Source organism: Ostrea edulis, chromosome 9, assembly GCF_947568905.1.
Source record: "Ostrea edulis chromosome 9, xbOstEdul1.1, whole genome shotgun sequence".
In the NCBI taxonomy this organism is placed as follows: domain Eukaryota; kingdom Metazoa; phylum Mollusca; class Bivalvia; order Ostreida; family Ostreidae; genus Ostrea; species Ostrea edulis.
In genome coordinates, this window is record NC_079172.1 from 72,697,295 (window position 1) to 72,718,525 (window position 21,231).

At 37.2% G+C, this 21,231-nt stretch overlaps 1 protein-coding gene and 1 long non-coding RNA gene across 3 annotated transcripts in view; one reads left to right on the top strand and one right to left on the bottom strand.

Moving 5' to 3' along the window:
* The first annotated feature begins 289 nt into the window (after window positions 1-289).
* Window positions 290-20,094, top strand: LOC125673413 (uncharacterized). 2 transcript variants are annotated; one of them, XR_008798890.1, is made up of 6 exons: window positions 290-473; window positions 2,773-2,912; window positions 3,581-3,722; window positions 5,163-5,286; window positions 12,461-12,564; window positions 17,211-20,094. It is a non-coding gene; the product is annotated as an uncharacterized LOC125673413 (long non-coding RNA). The 2 variants fall into 2 exon arrangements; XR_008798889.1 differs by having other exon boundaries at window positions 290-432.
* The window catches only part of LOC125673400 (E3 ubiquitin-protein ligase Midline-1-like), a 51,195-nt gene continuing 47,334 nt past the window's right edge, over window positions 17,371-21,231 (bottom strand). Inside the window, exon 2 of the mRNA XM_056150576.1 lies at window positions 17,371-17,712. The gene's annotated coding sequence lies outside the window, so the exon portion shown is untranslated. The remainder of the gene's footprint in view (window positions 17,713-21,231) is intronic.

Below are 21,231 nucleotides of genomic sequence, written 5' to 3' on the forward strand. Positions count from 1 at the left end.
ATTTCATTTGAGTGGCACGTTTGCTATTTATTATTTTTTCATACTTTTAATACTCAAAATTTACATGATGTAATATTTTAAAATAAATGAAATGTGTAGGTATCTAAATCTAAATCATGGTTATAATCACTACAAACAATATAATTATATTGATGTTTGGATGAAAATTATAGCATTAACTGTAATTAAGAAGACAGTAATAGCTAAAAATATAAACCTAGGGGCCGGATTGACTGGGGCCGGATCAACCTGGGACGGAACGACTATAACAGGGGACGGATTAGTTTTGGGGCCGGAACGACCTGTTACCGTTAATTTATACCACTAAAATCTACAAGAGTTGTCTTTCTTTAAGAAGCAGAAGACACTTGCTGTGAAAACGGAAATGGCTGCCGAATTCTGAAGAAAAGTTTATTTTAGGGATCTTTACAGGTATACTTAGGAAAACTGACTGTCAGGTACAGTGCTATTAGGTAACACACTGAATATATTGTCTGGTTAATTATCTATATAGGTAACGGCATAATATGTGAGTTGTAGAAAAGAAATATCTATGGGATTGTCAACTAGGCCTAACGTAATTTCTGTGGAAACAAGGGGGTTATTTACATTCGGTCTCAGACCGAATATAACTAACCCCCACAGAAATTAGGCCACAGGAGTTTGTAAGCATAGCACATTTTATTAACTTTATTGAATTTCAAACTCCTGTGATTAGGCCTATCGACCGAATATAACTAACCCCCTCGTTTCCACAGAAATTTTTGAGTTTGTTTACATCGGTGGCGGATCTAGGCAATTTTAAAAGGGGTGCGACCTAAATCTGTACTTTTTCTACTCAAGACCATAAAATGACAAAAAAATTCTTTCTTTTTAAAAAATTATTCAACCAAATGTGAGGGGAGGGGAGGGGAGAGGGGGGGGGGGGGGGGGTAACCCGCTGTAGATCCGCCACTGGTTTAGGTCACATCTGTCTCTGGGGACAAGGATGACATATGAAAAGAGGTTCAAAGAACCACAGGGTACAATATGACATTTGATATAAAGGTTCAAGTTGTTTAATATTGTAACCTATGTGTTAGGAGTATGGCCTAAGGACTTACAGAATATTTTAATTTATGCACACCAATGTGACCACCACCCACCCATTAGTATGGGACAGCATAGGAGTCTAAAGTTTTATATAGAAGTGTATTCAAAAAATTAAATTCAGTTTACAAATAAATATGCATGCATCATCTTTAATTTGTACACAACACGACTCTTGTGTTCAAGATGAGGTCACTAGGAGGAATACACAGAACTGAGATTTTTGTTTTAAAAGAGATAATGCTACAACTCAGATCAGATGGGCATCCTCATTCACTGTAGATTACAGTTATTTCATGTTAAGATGACCCCTGGGATTAGGATGGAGTCACAAAAGAGTTGTAATTATTATGTATGAATAAAGTAGACATTTTAATGAAAATCTTTTAAAGGACCAAATCATGATGAATTATATTTTTTTTAAAATGATGTGTACTAGCATCTCCATGTCTTGTAGATTCATAGTTAACATCGCGACCTCTGAGTCCAGGTAGGGGAAGATGCACTATATCCACCTGTGGGGTTTCGTTGTGGGGCACAGCATAAAAAATGTATCATTTACAGGAGTCGAAATTAACTTTTTTTTACCACAGGCTAGTTTTAGCCTGTGGGTAAAAAATCCGCAGGCTAAAATGAAAACCTACAAGCTAAAATAAAAATAATGAAGCAGTGCTCTTTTTTCATGTTGTTTTTTTTTTAAATCAATTACATGTATTTTTCCCATCATTATTCATTACTGAGCCTTGTGGGTCAATAGGCATCGTTTGGAAAAGACACTAAGTTACGTAAGTCATGTTTAGGTCTCTTGATTATCGCACCTCTAATCCACAACCTGTTTACCGCAGGTCCAATTTCATGCCACATCAGATTTGTCACTAGTGATTCTTCAAAGAGCATCCGGGACTCATGGTTTTATAAGCAGCACGATCACGAGTCCCATGAACTTTTTTGATAATCGTCTACGCGGTGAGCAGTGCACTTGTGTCATCACTACAACCCGACCTCAATATGACAATAAATTAATTTAGATAGGACATTCTCATGATTCTGATGAAAATAACTACCGGAAGACTTGGTAAAACATAGACTACGACTTTTTTTCTTCTTCTTAGATAAATGAATAACAAAAACCTCATACTTAGAATTCAATTTAATCACCCCTATAGGTGAACAGGACTCGTGGCACATGCATTTTTCATCATAATCCGATGCCCGACCTCTAAAGCATTTGTTTGACTCCCGAGTTCCTTCAAAATCGTAAAAGAAAAATCCAGATAGAAACGGTGGTTGAAATCGATCGTTCATGTAAGCATTTGTATGATTCAGAGTGCAGGTTTAAGAAAAGCGAATGGCACATTACCGTATAAAACGGATACGATACGATCATAGTTTGTAAATCACAACTCGCTAAAATTTTCAAGTGTCCACTATTTTTACTCGCTCTTCTTCAAATGTACTCGCATTGTGCGAGTATTTCTCGTTAATTTTGAGCCCTGCATTTAGTGTAAATTAAAAGAATATTAATATCAAAGAATAATTGAAAAACTAATGATTTGGATCTGAACGCTGCTCAGGATGTCCACTTGTTTGTCTCGGGCTCGTAACCCTGTCCAGCTTGTTTTGTTTTGTACTGAGATGTTTGTTTATGTTTTTTATTTAATTCGTATTGTTTATTTTATCTAGGATGTTGTCCACTAAGCTAATGATGGGGATTGTAGCACTACCCTGCACACAGACATGGAATGGATTTGCCCAGTCCATTATCAGAAGAGTGACCAGGACTGTTCGTCCCATCAGAGAAGTTTCTCGAGAAGCATTACAAGGTACATCTTCACAAGTCAAGGGTTATTGGTTCGTTACCTCACACTAACGTTAGTGCGAGGTAACGAATCAATAACCCTTGACTTGTGAAGATGTACAAGGTACAGAGCTACATTATTTTAAATAAGTTTCACTTGACCGGCTATCAACTTATATTTTTAAATAATCATTTGTGAACTTTTACCACCCCTTGGGCCCAATGGATATGAAAATGGCTGGTTCAAGTTTTATGATTCATGAATATAATAAAACACTTTTATTAAAAACAGTTCTTAGATTTCAAACATTCATTGTTAAACTTACTAACACTGTTACACATAGTATATATATTGTACCCAATAATCATGTTAACTGCTAGCAAATAATTAAGAAAAGAAAAAAATATATATACACTGTTTTTATAATCTCTTGTAGAAATAAATCAAGTCTTGTTACATAATTTAAAGAAAATATTTAAAAATGAGTCTGAGCTAGGTTTTGTTTGTCACATAAAACTAACGCAATAGTCGATGCCATCTTCGTTTTCTCACTCTACAGAGGGATTTCATGTAGGTACTCATTTCTCCCGAGTGTCTTGACATTCACCAGCTGGCAACATTATGTGACTCGATCAGCTCAGCCTCATTTACATTCTCAATTTTGGCAATAACTGATCATTGAAAATTTTTAGGGACTTGTATGAATGGGCAGAAGAATTTTATTTAACTGACCACCCCATCATTGCCTGCTGTTGGAGACTGAACACTTTATTGAAAATTGCTGGGTGTAGCAATCAGTGGGTGTCCTTATTTGCCCTGAGAAGAGTCAGAGAAGTATTCATTTTTATTGCAAAAAGTTTAGTTCATGTAATGAGCATGAACACACATTTTACAGTTATCTCCCTTAGACTATGTAAATTATAATACAGCACTTGCTAATGATGTTATTTTACATATTAATGTTGATTGAATGTTGTCAATTTGGTTTGTAGTCAAAGATATGAGTTATAGCTGCCTGTATTGTACCAGTTTACATACAGTTACCTTCAGAATTAACAGTAGATTACATGTACCTGACTCCCCAGGTTACCTGAGTGATTATTGCTGTTGGTCTGCATCCATCACTGTGTTTCGTCTGTCGTGCATTACCAATATTGAACATGTTATATACCTGTCTTTAGATGGGACGTATTAACTTAAGGTAAAGCAATGTCTGTATGTCTGTCTGTAGATGTAATGTGGAGTATTATGGTACAGCAATGTCTGTATGTCCATCTGTAGATGGGATGTATTATGGTACAGCAATGTCTGTATGTCCATCTGTTGATGGGATGTATTATGGTACAGCAATATCTGTATGTCTGTCTGTAGATGGGGTGTATTATGGTACAGCAATGTCTGTGTGTCTGTCTGTAGATGTGGAGTATTATGGTACAGCAATGTCTGTATGTCTGTCTGTAGACGGGGCATACCATGGTACATCAATGTCTGTAAGCCCGTTTGTAGGTGGGATGTAATATGGTACAGCAATGTATGTATGTCTGTCTTAAGATGGGATGCATTGTCCACCATATGAATACTTTGTTACGATGTATGAAATGCCCTCTAATTTTAGGAATTTTAGGGTTTTTAGGGCGCTGAAATAAGGTTTCATTGCCATCCTAAAAAAACAGGTATTTTCCCATTTTGTACTTTGAAATTCCCAAACAATGAAAACAAATCAAAGCAGGGTAGCCTAATTGTTCATAAATCTTCACTGGCCCATAGATTACAATTTTTGCCTCAAAATTGTTATGTAAACCTAATATTTTGGCCTCTGCTTATTTAAATGAGGTAAGCTTTGACCAAATTGAAAGTCAGAAAGAGTCCAGTTCTACCTTAATTCACTCTGGATTGGTTTTCTCCCTACTTCTTTGTATGAAACATTTCTCCCAAGTTCAAACAAATGCCATTATTTTTCCCAATTGCAAAGGCCCAGACCCTTCCAATGAAAACCTTAAAAAACCAGAATTTAAAATGTAAAATCCATTGCCCCTTTGCCAAGGTCTGGCTCCAAAACAGGTTCAATATAGGAAATTTATCATTGCCTTTGTATCCTTATTATTACATATAACCAATGCTCAGGTGAGCGATAAAACCAGTGAGTCTCCTGTTTAGAAGATAACAAGCTGGCTTCTTTTGACAAAATTCATGAGGATTTTAATTTGTTGAAAATTTCATTTACTTGTCTGATTTCTGGTCATTCCAGCACTCATTCTCACTTTGGTTTTTCAGCTCCCTGGGCCTCATGAGATGGTGACACTCTGCAGTAGCAGTTCCTACCGATATCTCTTAAAAGCAGACAGAGGTTCTCATAGCATCTGATCCATTTCTGGAGACAAACTTTTGTATGGAGCTGGTAAAATTTCTATCTTTTTTTTTTTTAGCTTGTTTGAGCTATAAGCTCAAGTGGGCTTTTCTGATCACCAATTGTCTGTTGTACATCTGTCTGTCAAACTGTCTGTAAACTTATTTTTAACTTCTCTACAATCACATAGCGCAATTTCAACCAAACTTAGTACCGTTAAAGGATTAAATTCGTTACCTTCAAATGTTAGATAATCAACAAATGAAAAAAGATAGCATTGTGTCATTTAAGAATCGTCTCCATCACTACTGAGCTAGAAATGACGAAACCTCTATAAGTCATGTGAAACCTTCCTGACATATTGTAAATTGTTTGAAGTCTGGCTCCAGAGGATAGGATTAGGGTCATCAGTGCCTGGGAAGGACAAACACAACAGGCCAATGACCCCATTTATGGTAAAACGGTGGGGACATTTTGAAATTTATTGGGCTGAAATGATGTGTATTGGGGCCATTTTTTCTTACAAAAATTTGTCCATTGTCCGTCATCATTGTCGTAGGGGTCATCATAAACTGTTCACATGTTCATCTTCTTCTCCAGAACCAGTAGGCCAATTTCAACCAAGCTTGGCACAAAGCATCCTTGGGTAAAGGGGATTCAAGTTTGTTCAAATGAAGGACCATGCCCCCTTCAAAGGGAAGATAATCATGAAAATGCAAAAATTGGTTGGGGTTGTTTAAAAATGTTCTTGTCAGGACCAGAAGAGCAGAAATTTACATGAAAGCTTCCTGACATAGTACAAATTTAAGTTTGTTAAAACCATGCCCCCAGGGGTTCATTAGGGCCACAATAGGGGATCAAACTTTTACACATTCATATGTGTAGGTAAAATCTTTGAAAATCTTCTCGAGAACCACTGTGCCAGGAAAATATAAATTTACATGAAAGCTTCCTGACATAGTGCAGATTTACGTTTGTTAAAATTATGGCGCCCGAGTGTAGGATAGCGCCATAATAGGGGATCCAAGTTTTACATATACAGTAAAACTCGAATATAGCGAACACGGATATAGCGAAATTACGGCTATAGCGAAGTGAAAAAGATTTCCCCGGCAAATTCTTTATATATTCTATATAAAAATCTGCGTCTATAACGAACACGGATATAGTGAATTTATGGATATAACGAAGTAAATTCCTATTCCCCTTGAATTAAAAATGAACGTAAAAATCACCTTTTATAACGAATTTATTTTTTTCATTTTAAACTCTATGTGATTTTTAACAATCGTTTTCCATTGACATAGAGGATCAACACTTATTACAAAATTTCCGTTTGTATTTTTTCAAAAAAGGTTGTTAACGCAAAACAATACTTACACATACGTTTAGGAAATATATTGTCGGTATTGTTTACTATTCTCGTTAATTAAATTTGAAGTTTGATTGCATTTATTTTATCGCACACTCCATTATTTGTGTAAAGCAACAAGTAAATGACAATTGCAATAGACTGTACATGTATGTTTTGTGCAAAAGTTTATTGGCATTTCTTTCGACATGTTCTTGCATGACTTAATAATCCATCAAGATAAATTATCATATATAAATCAATGTGTATATTTCTTGTATAAACATATTTCTTCTCGAAAATATATAGGCTTCATTTCTCTTAAAGACAATACAAACGCAAGTATATCGATTGCTGCTTTCTTATAGAACTGATATACATGTAGAACAAATCAGTTTTATAAGTAAACGAATTCGTTATATTTGAATTATGAATTCGCTATAAGCGTATAGCGAATTACGCTTATAGGAAGTTTTATAGAGGGTCCCCAGAAATTCGCTATATCAGAGTTTTACTGTAAATATGCATGTATAGGGAAAATCTTTTTAAAATCATCTTCTGAAAAATCACCAAGCAAAAACAGTTTGCATATACCAGAAAGCTTCCTGACATAATGCAAATTCAGGTTTTTGAGTCGGCTCGTGAAGCACTCCTTGCTGTCAACGGTGTGCGGATTTATTGCGATTCACAAACTTTCTGTGTATTCTTACACCGACAGCAAATAACTCCCACGCACAAAGATCTTTTCAAAAAAATTAATTTGCTTTTTTGAACAGCTTCATTAAGTTTTGAAGAAACATCATACATGTATGTTGACAATCTTATAACAATGTAATTTAAATGAGTCCCCTCAATACGTTTAAAGAAACTAGACATAGTGCGCATGAATACATGATGTAAGCAAATTAAGTCAATAACTGTCACACAGGCGATTGTACTTTTTTTATTAAACATGCGACGGATGTGTGTATAAATATATAAACTACAAAAATAGATTCTTAAACATGAAACAAATAACTTGTAAGTAAATATTTAATAGGAAAGAAAGTAATATCTCGCTTTCTGAGGTTGGGAAAGCATAGAAAATATTTGAAAATGGTATTGGTCTGTTAAGACTGATCATACTCCCCGTCTTCGAAAGCGTGTCAAAGCCTAAACCATGTGACTATTTCTGCAGGAATCTACTGGGTTGAGACGAGGGACGCAGTCGTTCAGTTTGTTATGTTTTCGCTTTCAGACTATTCTACAGTCAGAAATAGGCCTAGAGAATCACATTTACTGTAATGTGCCGGATATATATTTAATATGCATCCCCTTTTGTGGCCTGTAAATTGTGGAAATGTGTGCAATCTTTGTGCATTTTGTGGAAATAATGAAAAAACATGCACTAGAATTTATTTACAGTGCAGGAAATTTGTTTCTTAAGAAAACGGCAACCTTGTCCTTGTACGCATAGCAGTATTTTCGGGGAAATAATGTCAATTTCAGCAAAGCACGAGAGTTTGTAGCAATAAAGTTTTAACAGACTCGATATTTTCTTTGTTTAAAGTTCATATCAATTAAATAGCCGATGCGAGCGTTCAATGTTTTGTAATCAAAACATCACCCAATCTTCCAAAAATGATATACCAAGGTGCAATATAACGACCCCCATCGGTAATTAATCAAAGTCAGTAATTGGTACTAAATGATGAATTCAAACATAACCCTTTAAACTTTCACTGCATTTAGATCGGTAAAGTAGATCAGTCGTTTACTGTAAAAGGAAAGTTAAAACTCAAAAGCAATCGCATATTCCCAGACCCATGAAAAACGGGAAACATGGAAGGCGAAGATGACAAACAGTGATCAATCTCATAACTCCTATAAGCAATACCAAATAGATAGGTGGGCAAACACGGTCACAGAAGTGGGATCAGGTGCCTGGGAGGAGTAAGCATCCCCTGTCGACCGGTCACACCCGCCGTGAGCCCTATATCCTGATCAGGTAGAAATCATGCAGAAATCTGACAAAATCAGGTGACAAAAGACGTGTACACAAACGTGCTAGTCACGGTGTCATAATATCATGGCAGTTTTAAAAATTGAACGATGATAAATTTTAATTGGCTGTTTCTTAATAATTAGTTACAGGGTGTAAGATATTTTTTTGAAATAATTTTATGCTTGTAGATAGGTAACAATGTGGCAAAAACCTAAGTGCACATTACATTGACTAAAACATTTTTAATGAGTCAAAAACCTTTATAGTGGCATGTAGTATGTGTCTCTTCTCATAAAAAAATTAAAAAGTGCGTATTATATTTTGTTAAATACGAATATCATTCTTCTAGAATTATGGAAGCCCATTAATGTCATTGTAATAGTCAGTATTTACATTTTTCTGAAGAACGGAAACTCATTTCAGCCATATTTCTAAATTCATGTGACTATATGAGATTTTGTAAACAATTACTTATGCCCTCTTTCAAAGAAGAAAAGGGGGGATTGCTTTGCACTTGTCGGTTGGCAGACCACATGTTCGCTCAATATCTTTGGAACCATTCACTTGATCATTACGATATTTCAAATATTGGTTGGTTATGAGTAGAAGAGGACCCGTATTGATTTCTAGGTCAAAAGGTGAAGAGTCAGTCCACTATGGACATAGGAATATACTGTCCATTCAATATCTCAAGAACCCTTTGCTTGACGGACATCAAACTTGGAACACTGATACATCTGAAGAAGTAGATGGCCCCTATTGATTTTGAGGTTACAGGGTTAAAGATCAAGGGTCAAACTGGACATAGTAATATATTGTCTCCTGCATTTCAAGAATCAGTAGCTTGATTGACACCAAACTTGGTTCGCTGGTATATCCTATGGAGTAGATGACTCCTATTTATTTTAGGTCACATGGTCAAAGGTCAAGGTCGGTCAATGCTGGACATAGTTAATATTGTCCACTCAACATCTCCACTTCCATCGGTTTGGTACTATTATCAATTAAATGACTTATGTGTATAACCCTTTTCAATTCGGCACCATGTAGGGGTGTTGTATGTTTGTATTGTTTGACAACATTTCTTTTTTTCTTTATTGTTTTGATGGTAGCATTTTATGACTAGTTGCTGAATAAACTCTCAAAATATGCATTGAGAGTCAGTACAGTAAAAACAGCGATGTTTCTTAAAGATGTCAACTGCATATTCATTCTAACATTGACTAAAGTTTAAGCTCAAGGAATTGATTTGTTAAACTTTTTGTTGGATGGCATCTTCTTACAACCACTGTGGTACTTATTTGAGGGTTTTCTGTTGTGATATAAAGTGCTATATGACTACATAATGATTTTCCTCCAATTCTTAGCATTTGTACATCATGGATTGTTTAGCACAATCATCAGTTAGCAATGACTCTTTACATCCATGTTGGATATGTACATGCAATTTAAATGGCAGTGGTCATGACTTAGTCAAATTTAGTCACTTTACACAGTTATGATGCACTAAAGTATAACTCCTGATAAAAGAAGCGTGCATATGCGAACTCACACACACGATGTTCATCATCCTTGATTACTATGATCTTGCTCCTTCAAGATTACCTATTCCAGTTGACAATGAAGTGCGAGTCAACTCTTAGGCCCTTCAGGCCTTTGATATAAATTATGCCCCCAGGAGAAGGGTGGAGTCACAATAAGGGATCAAAGTTTTATATAGAAATATAAAGGGGAAATCTTTAAAAATCTTCTTCTCAATAACCACTGGGCCAAAGAAGTTTACATTTACCCGAAAGCTTCCTGACATAGTGCAGATTCAAGTTTATAAAATCCATGGAACCTGGAGGTAGGATGGGGCCACAATAGGGATCAAAGTTTACATGTGAATTCGAACATATGGGGGAAATCCTTATATCCTTAGGATAGGAGAACTATTTTCTGAACTTTACATTGAGACATGATGGGTTGGAGAACTATTTTCTGAACTTTACGTTGGGAGGTGAGGGGTGAGAACCGTTTTTAGCTCACCTGAGCTGAAAGCTCAAGTGAGCTTTTCTGATCTGTTTTTGTCCGTCGTCTGTCTGTCTGTCTGTCCGTCTGTCTGTTAAACTTTTCACATTTTCGACTTCTCCAGAACCACTGGGCCAATTTCAACCAAACATCGCCAAAAGCATCATTGGGTGAAGGGCTTTCAAGTTTGTTCAAATGAAGGGCCATGTCCCTTTTAAAGGGGAGATAATCACAAAAATGCAAAAATAGGGTGGGGTCATTAAAAAATCTTTTTCTCAAGAACCACTGGGCCAGAAGAGCTGAAATTTACCTGAAAGCTTCCTGACATATTGCAGATTCAAGTTTGTTCAAATCATGGCCCCCGGTGGTAGAATGGGGCCACAAGGGGGGATCAAAATTTTACATACAAATATATAGGGAAAAACTTTAAAAATCTTCTTCTCATGAACCATCAAGCCAGAAAAGCTGAGATTTACATGAAAGCTTCCTGACATAATGCAGATTCAAGTTTGTTCAAATCATGGCCCCCGGGGGTAGGATGGGGCCACAAGGGGGGATCAAAGTTTTACATACAAATATATAGGGAAAAACTTTTAAAATCTTCTTCTCAAGAACCACTAAGCCAGAAAAGCTGAGATTTACATGAAAGCTTCCTGACATAATGCAGATTCAAGTTTGTTCAAATCATGGGCTCCGGGGGTTGGATGGGGCCACAATAGGGGATCAAAGTTTTACATACAAATATATAGGAAAAATCTTCTTCTCAAGAACCACTGAGCCAGAAAAGTTGATTTTTACATGAAAACTTTCTGACATAGTGCAGATTCAAGTTTGTTCACATCATGGCCCTCGGGGGTAGGATGGGGCCACAAGGGGGATCAAAGTTTTACATACAAATATATAGTTAAAATCCTTTTCTCAATAACCACTGAGTCAGAAAAGCTGATATTTACAAGAAAACATTCTGACATAGTGCACATTCAAGTTTGTTCAAATCATGGCCCCCGGGGGGTAGGATGGGGCCACAAGTGGGGGGGGGGTTCAAAGTTTTACATACAAATATAGGAAAAAGCTTTAAAAATCTTCTTCTCAAGAACCATTGGGCCAAAGAAGTTGACATTTACATGAAAGCTTTCTGACATAGTGTAGATTCAAGTTTGCAAAGGGTAGTTTGGGCCATAATAGGGACTAAGGTTTTAATGCAAATATATATGGAAAGTCTTCAGATATGGGCCAAGGTGACTCAGGTGAGCAACGTGGCCCGTGGGCCTCTTGTCTGAAATTACGTCGGGAGGTGAGGGGGTGGAGAACTATTATCTGAACTTTACATTGGGAGGTGAGGGGTGCAGAACTATTTTCTGAAACTTACGTTGGGAGGTGAGGGGTGGAGAACTATGGGATGAGGGGGAAGAGAACTATTTTCTGAATTTATGTTGGGAGGTGAGGGGGTATAGAACTGTTTTCTGAACTTTACGTTGGGAGGTGAAGGGGTGGAGAACTATTTTCTGAACTTTACATTGGGAGGTGAGGGGGTGGAGAACTATTTTCTGAACTTTACATTGGGAGATGAGGGATATGGAGAGCTGTTTTCAGAACTTTATGTAGTGAGGTGACAGGGATGATAACTATTTTCTGAAATTTACGTTGGGAGGTGAGCGGATGAGAAACTTTTCATTGATGTCGTATAGAACTTGATGTATACAGAGATTAGATATTGTGTTATGAGTGTTTTTAAATTGAGGTTTGTTCTCAGTGTGGTACATTCAGAATGATAACATGATTTGTTTGTAGACATTCGTGTTCTAATAGCATAATATAATGGTGGGAAGAAATCATTTTGGTTACCTAGCTAGTACTTAATGTTGAAATCAATTTTACAGGGTAGCAGTTACTTGAGATGTCCGGCTGATTGATGAGGATAATTTCCCTGAGACTCTAACATTCTGTAGGACTTGGATAGCTCTATTACTGTAGAAAATGTCAGGTTTGTTAATGAAATTATGTAAAATGTTTTATCCCTCATTCATGCCATGGCTGGGGCATATAGTGTTAACCTTTTTTAGCTCACATGAGCTTCCTATGAGCTATTCTGATCACATTTTGTCCAGCATCAGTCTTTTCGTCTCTTCATGCCCTTTCAATATTTTTGACTTCTTCTCAAGCACCGCAAGGCTAATATCAGCCAAACTTGCCTCAATGGGTATCAGGACAACTCGCCCTCAAGACAACTCGCCCCATCTTCGGGACAATTCGCCCCTTCTCAAGACAACTTGCCCCCTCTCTTAAGACAACTCGTCCCCAATGCTATATATATATATATTATCACACTTTATTCCTATTTTTGTTATTTTGTTTGTACAAAAATCTACACTTTTAACCCCGTAAAGATACGTCTTTTTATTTAATTAATTATACCACGCCGGCTGATTAGCCAGCTAATACACTCCCTACCAAAACCTAGCTTTAAATTGATCAGTGCTTGGGTTGAGTACACTCATCATCACTTTGATGTAAAAATATATAATTACAGCAGACACAGGCTGGGTTTTGGTTGGGAGTGTGTTAGCTGGTTACTCAGCCGGCGTGGTATAATTAATTATCAATTATCTGTTTGTATTGCTTTAAATCTAATTCTTTGATTTCCCCCGCTCTTAAGTATTTACTTCAAACGTTAAGGTACTCACTTTTCACTTTGAAATCGCCCTGTGAAAATAATAAGTAAACAAAGCTGTAATAAAAATTCTTCAATGGAAATTCATGATTTTTCAACAAGAATTAAAATGTAGTTGAAAAACGCTCACAAGCTTTACACTTACGTAATACATACCGTATTGATACCCCCCCCCCAAATAAAAATCCCAAAATGTTCGTAATACTGGTGACATTTATTTGTTTTAAATAATTAAGTGAAGATCAGTAAATATAATTCTTAGTCAATATTGAATTATGAAAATTATACCTTTTTTCTATTTTGTGTATAATTCTATTAGAATTTCACCATGATCTTCGTTTTAAAGTATGAAATAAAAAGACGTATCTTTACCGGGTTAAAGGTGTAGATTTTTGTACAAACAAAATAACAAAAATAGGAATAAAGTGTGATAATATATATATATATGTATATATAGTATTGGGGGTGAGTTGTCTTAAGAGAGGGGGCGAGTTGTCTCGAAGAGGGGGCGAGTTGTCTTGAGGGCGAGTTGTCCAGCATTCACTACATGCATGCTTGGGTAAAGAGGATTCAAGTTTGTGCAAAATGAGGAACATGCTCCATCCAAAGGGGAGGTAATAAAAAAAATAGGGTGGAGTCATTTAAAAATCTTCTCAAGAACCACTAGGCCAGAAATGTGGAAATTTATATAAATGCTTCCTGACATAATGTAGATTCAAGTTTGTTCAAATTATGGCACCACGGAGTAAGATGGGACCACAATAGGAGATCAAAAATGGTGGAGTCATATTTGAGGATCAGAAGTATTACATAGTAATATACATGTATAAGAAAAATCTTCTCCTTTTGTAAAATGATGACCCTTGAGTAAAGGCAATTGTATAGCTACGACACAGCTAGTTTTTTAGGTCACCTCAGTAAAATCAGGTGACCTATTGCAATTGGTTGTCGTCCGTCGTCGTGGGTTGTGTGTCGTCGGTCATGAGTTAACAATTGAACATTTTTAACTTCTTGATAACTATACCTGTCCAATTCTTTTCAAATTTAGTATGAAACATCTTTAGGACAAGGGGGACATAAATTGTAAATTTCAGGACTCCACTACCCCTGGGGCATTAGGGGCGGGCCGAAGACTGCCCAAAAATGACCAATTTTCAAAAATCTTCTTCTCAAGAACCGCACATGTGTAAGAAAAACTAAATGCATGGTGATGTAGAGCAGAAAGGTCTCTATCAAAATTGTAAAATTCATGATCCCCGGAGTAGGGGTTCTGACCCCAGGGCGGGGCCAAACTTGATATATAATGTTTATGTGTAAAACACTTAAATAACATCTTAGTGCTATTGATACTAAATTGTAAGTGTAAATAGATATTTAGAAAGAACAGGTAGTCCTTTACCAAAATTGTAAATTTGATGATCCCAGGGGTAGGGATTTTTGGTATCAGGGTGGGGCCAAAATGGTCAGTTATTACATGTCTGAACAATAGACATTTTAACTTCTTGATAAATATAATTCCAATTCTTTTCAAATTTGGTATGAAACATTTGGAACAAGAGGGGTATAAATTGTAAATTTCAGGATTCTTGCATACCTGGGGCCTTAGGTGCAGGGCAAAAACTGCCAAAATTTGACCAATTCTAAAAAAAATCTTCTTCTCAAGAACCGCACACATGTAAGAAACACTAAATGCATAGTGATGTAGAGCAGGAAATCTCTATCAAAATTGTACATTTCATGATCCCCGGGATAGGGGTTCTGACTCCAGGGTGGGGCAAAACTTGGTATATAGTGTATATGTGTAAAACACTTAAATAACATATTCTTTAGTGCTGTTGATACTAAATTGAAATTAAATGGATAGAGCCGGTAGTCCTTTACCAAAATTGTAAATTTGATGATCCCCAGAGTAGGGGTTCTGACCCCAGGGTGGGCCAAACTTAGTATATAGTATTTATGTGTAAGTTTGCTGTTACTGTATAAAATATGAATGCATAATTAGGAATAGCAGAAAAGGATGTACAAAAAATTGTGAATTTCACAACCCAGGGTTATGACTTTAGGATGGGTTCAAACTAGTCATATCTTTTGATACATGTATTTTAATGTTAATACACCTATTATTTAAAGCCTTTCATCAGTGTATGCACTTTTGAGGGCAGTGAAATTTTAAGAACACATGTTTTTCAAAACTGTTGCTGAGCATTAGAATTTAGCTTAGATGTTCAGAACAGGAATTTTTTTCTAGATTCCATAGCCTGTGGGAGTAGTGTTGATACTTTTTCACTAGTATCCAGGTGACCAATAAGACTTGTGAGCCTCTTGTTTTCAAAAGCAGTATTTTATCGGAGATAAAAGCTAAAAGGATCCACACTACAGCTCAAAGTCAAAGACAATGATGTAAAATGAAAGGTTCTGTCAGAAGGAATCTATATACAAAATCTAAAGGCTGTACTTTAAATAGTTCAGGATATACTGTCTAAGTTTGGGTTTCTTTTAAAAAAATACTCCAATGCTAAGGTTTAGGTCACAAGGCTGGAATCCCTGGTAATATCAGGAAGGTCTTTTTACATACAATGCCGATACATGAAATATGAGAGCCATATGACTCACAATTCAAAAGTTAGTAGCAATGTTAAAGTAGGGGGCAGACATACAGGACAGGACAATATGCCTCCCCGGCTATAGTCACAGGCGTATAAAACACTTGAATCTACACACCTGCTACACTTGAAAATGATTTCTTTAAGTGAATTACCTGCACTATCTGAACGTGTTTGCATATTAACATGACTAATCATGACCCTGTTGTTTTTTAGATTAAGAAGAATTTCAAAATCATTTTCCTATACATCCCCGTAAAAGCTTGTGTCCATTATTGTGGTTCACCCCCACCCTTCCCCGAGGACCACATTTTGAACAAACTTGAATCTGCACTACCTGGGGATGCTTGCATATTAATATGATTAATTATAACCTTCTCTTTCTTTTGAAGAAGATTTTTCCTTTTTATCTCCATGTAAAACTTTTGAACCCCTGATGAGGTCCTACCCAAACCCTGGGAGGCCATTGTTTTAACAAACTTGTATCTATACTATATCAGGAAACTTTTACATCAATCTCATTTTTTCTGGCCCAGTGGTTCTTGAGAAGATTTTTAAATAACCCACCCAATTTTTGCCTTTTCTTGATTATTTTCCCTTTGACCCTTCGTTTGAACAAAAGGTACCACCGTGGTGGTCTAGAGATTAGAGCACACGCCCCCTCATGCGGAAGGCCAGGGTTCGAATCAGGTAGTGACAGTTCCATCGTCAGGCACTCGACATCAGATGTGAATGTCACGGGTCATCGGAAATGACCCTTAAAACGGATGTCCCGTGTCACAGTAGGTGTGGCATTCTAAAGAATCCTCACTGTTCAATGGCTGTAAGTGCCGAGTATAGGTCTAATTTAAATGTTAAACAAGATACAATCAATCATTTGAACAAACATGAAATCCCTTTACCTAAGGATAAATGGTACCAGTTTTGATTGGAATTCGCCAAGTGGTTCTGGAGAAAAAGATGCTAATGTAAAAAGTCAATAACTGCAGATAAATTTCAATAGGAAAAGCTCACTTTGTATTGTGGATATCGGCCTGGATAGTTTTGTGTGTTTAGAGCACCTGCCTATTACATATGTAATACAGGGATGTCGGGTTTGATTCCCAGTCCAGTCAAACCATGGATATCAATCTGGATATCTCAGTGGTTAGAGCACCTGACTAGTAATACAGGGGTCTCGGGTCCAATTCCTGTTCCTGTCATATCATGGGAACAAAGGGCCTTGGATTCGATTGCCGGTTCAGCCATATCTTCTTTTCCTTCCCATTACATTGACATCTATGTAAACATGTAAATATATCACAGACTATCCTTGACAATTCAGTTTGATATGATTACACTTTGTTTATTTTGTAGGACAGTGGAGATTTAGATAAGTGGTGTGATGTTATTGATGGTAAACAGAAGACTGTGACCTTGAATCTGAAGATCTGTGATGAAGACTGGACGTTTGCGGTCACTCTCTGTTACAGTACTACAAATCTAAGTAAGTACTCAGTAATAATGTAAGACTGAACTCTGTATCATGTTTATCTAATATATACATTGTAAAATCAAACACATATTGAATTAATTCACAAACAAAATAATGTTCTGTTAAACTCTCAAAAACAAGTACATGTTACACATCACAAACAGAGGACTGTAATGTACACAGGGCTGTAATTAACACAGGGGTGTAATTAACACAGGGCTGTAATTAACAAGCTGATGTAATTAACAAGTAGAAGGAATTAACACAGTTCTGTAAATTACACTGTAGAGCCGTGTAATTAACGCTGCATAGAGCTGTGTAATTAACACCGTAGAGCTGTGTAATTAACACTGTGTAGAGCTGTGTAATTAACACTGTAGAGCTGTGTTTATAGATATTGGATTGTCTTCACTTTAGCAGTGTCATACTCAGCCACAAAGAGGTTGTCTCTGATGTCCACACATAAACCTAATGGACGATCTAAATCACAGTGAATGTAACGGAGGAACTGTCCGTCCTGATCTAGGATGTGGATACGGTGATTGTGATGGTCTGCTGTCAGGATGTGACTCTGGCTGTCTGTAGTGATGCCGAATGGATTAAATGATTGCTTAGTATTAGAGGGATGACCAGTGTATCTAAATCGGAGTTTTCCTGACTGATTGACCACCACTACTGCACTAGCTGACCGGTCAGCCACACAGATATCCAGGTTCTTGTTCTCACTGAGGTATTTAATGTCATCAACAGATGAGTAGAGAGGACGACCCTGATCATCAAACTGAATGCTTTGTTTCTCTGTGGAGCCGGAGTAACGCACGACTTTGGATTGTGTTTCATCATCACTGACCATGGTAACCAGGAGGTCGTTACCCGCGGTACAGCAGACACGGAGAGGTCTCCACCCCTGTAGTGTGATCACGGTCTGTATCTGTTTATTCTTTATTAAGTTTATAGTGTAGTTACTATAGTCAGTATAAACAAGATCTCCGTCCCGTGTCACTGCTATGTCTGTTGGTTCGTACCCTGACTTGGTTTGTATTGATGTCAGTAGTTTACTCTGGAGGTTGAGCAGCTTCATGGTTTCGTTATCCCCGCGTGTCCAGACTTGATCTTCACTCAGACAGCTAACATTGTGTAGATAGTCATACCCAGTGTCTATGGTGGCGGTGACGCGCGGCTCATCAAGCAGTGGTTTGACTGGAGGAGACGATACAGCTTCTGCTGACTTCATTGTGTAGCCTTGTTCTGTGTTAATGGATAATGGCGGCAGAGAACCAAACATTTCATTGAGCTGATCTTTGTTTATTTTCTGAGGAGATAAACTCGGTAATGTGACTCGGACTTTAGGCGGTAATGATCTAAATTCGGAATTCCTAGATTTGTAAGTAGAGGTTAAGGAGACGTCATTTGATTTTAGCATTGATTTCAAGTCCGAAATGATCTGTTTGAGTTCCGCCATTTTCTGTGTGATTTCTTCTGTATTTTTATTTAGCGCGTCCAGATGTTTAGTTTTCATCTCCCCAATGGCGGATTTCCGTCGGTTAACAATGGCGGTGATCTCCTGGTGTAGGATTTCTCCTTTTTCATCGGCATCTGTCGTCAGTTTCCCGTATTTCATTTCTAATTCTGCTTTCTCTGTTTCGACATCAGACACCATTCCTTCATACCGGGGGTAAATTCTGGTCTCGAGTTCTTCTAGATCTTTTTGTAAACTTTCTGTTTTAGCGCTGAGTTTTTCCAGAATATCTGATATATCGTGACCTTTGTGTTTACCTGAAGTGACGCAGGTAGAACAGACAGGAATGCCACATTTTTCACAGAACATTTCGCAGTGTTTATCGGTGTGTTTCGAACATTTTGGGTAGCTAGGGGTAGGCTTTCTGTGTAAAAAGGGCACGACATTGTGTCTTTTAGACGAGTCTGAGAGATGCTTTACTGCACAGTTAACACAGAGATTTATATTACAAAGTTCACAGTGACTCTGTAGGGGGACAGTTTCACAGAGGTCACACAGTAGGACTTCCTGAGCACTGCGCCGGGGATGCATTTCTAATGGCGGGATCACACGAGGAGTTTACTGTTAATTAAATAAAAACAGAATTTTATTTTTAAATTAAAGATTTTGACAGATTACAACAATTAACGAAATAGAATTATAGTATGATATAAAACACAGTGGTCATTACTATAATAATAATTTAGTCTCACCTTAAAATCCAACATGGCCTCCCTGTTCTTTCGACCTTCCGTCTAGTCCTGAGAATTAAATACCTGTGCGGCGTGTCAGCCTGTATACACTATCTACGTGTTATCGCTTGAGAAAATACACAGTTTTAAAGTTTTGTTTGACCTAGTTTATGTTGGGTAGTTTTGCTAACATTTACGTCAGACGTAAAGCTTTCCTTGATTAAAAAATTCGAATCTGCAAACAATGTATAGATATAACTTTTTTGATTATATCCCTTTTTATATTGAATTCGGCCTTTTGTACAAATACAATCATATTTATAGCTAAAACAACGATAAGCAATATTCATATTGGACGCAGGGAGGAGGGGGGGGGGGTTGCAGCGGACCACTGTTGGGGGGGGGGGGGGGGGATTTCATGCAGTGGACCTGTTTTGTACCAATTACATATCTTTGTTTTGATATACTTAACAGCTTTTTTTTCTGTTGTAGAATGAGTTGAGTGGAATAATGAACCTCCAGATGTCTATGTACACGTGTATGAATAAACTGTAGCGCATGCGAGCTTATCCTATATTATGTGTTCGAGTTTTTATTTCCTTAATATTTTAGGATTTAATGAATTAGTGGAGCGGCGGATCCAGGAAGTTTTGAAAATTGGGTGGGGGTACCATTAATTTTGAATTTCAAAGGAAGGAGGGTCCACCCTCAAACTGCGTTATTTGATATTTCGTCTTTTGACGAAGGGGGTGTCCAAGTCCCAGACCTCCCTCTGGATCCGGCACTGTAGTGAATTACAACTCCCAGACCTCCCTCTGGATCCGGCACTGTAGTGAATTACAACTCCCAGACCTCCCTCTGGATCCGGCACTGTAGTGAATTACATCTCCCAGACCACCCTCTGGATCCGGCACTGTAGTGAATTACAACTCCCAGACCTCCCTCTGGATCCGGCACTGTAGTGAATTACAACTCCCAGACCTCCCTCTGGATCCGACACTGTAGTGAATTACAATAGAGATTATAAAAAAGGACTTCCTTCCAGTGATTTATTTCATAATGATGTGTTTGTTGTTATGAGGGGGGTCCGGACCCCACTCCCTTTTCTTGGTTCAATTTAGAAAAATCGTAATATTTCCGAATTTTGACCAATTCATTTCAATTTTTTAAATATATTTTTCTGATATATCTTTTTTTTCAAATTAACATGTTTTTAGAAGATTTTATCCGTAGATTTAAAAAAAATTAGCAAATAATATTCTAGATTTTCATTAATATTTTTTGTTTAAAAAATTAGAACGTCTATTTGAGTCGTTTTGGCTTGTTTTCTTAGATATTCATATTATGCATGAAAGGTGAAGATAACAAACAGTGATCAATCTCATAACTCCTATAAGCAATACAAAATAGATAGTTGGGCAAACACGGACCCCTGGACATACCAGAGGTGGGATCAGGTGCCTAGGAGGAGTAAGCATCTCCTGTCGACCGGTGTCACCCGCCGTGAGCCCTATATCCTGATCAGGTAAACGGAGTTATCCGTAGTCAAATCCGTAGTCAAAATCAGTGTGCCAAGAACGGCCTAACAATCGGGTATGAAACAAGTCAGACAGCATTTCACCCAATGATAGGTTGTACTGACGAACTAGATCGTTCAGTATAACGACCATATCAAATCGCAGCGAAATTTGTACTCTAAGAGTATTTATTTGG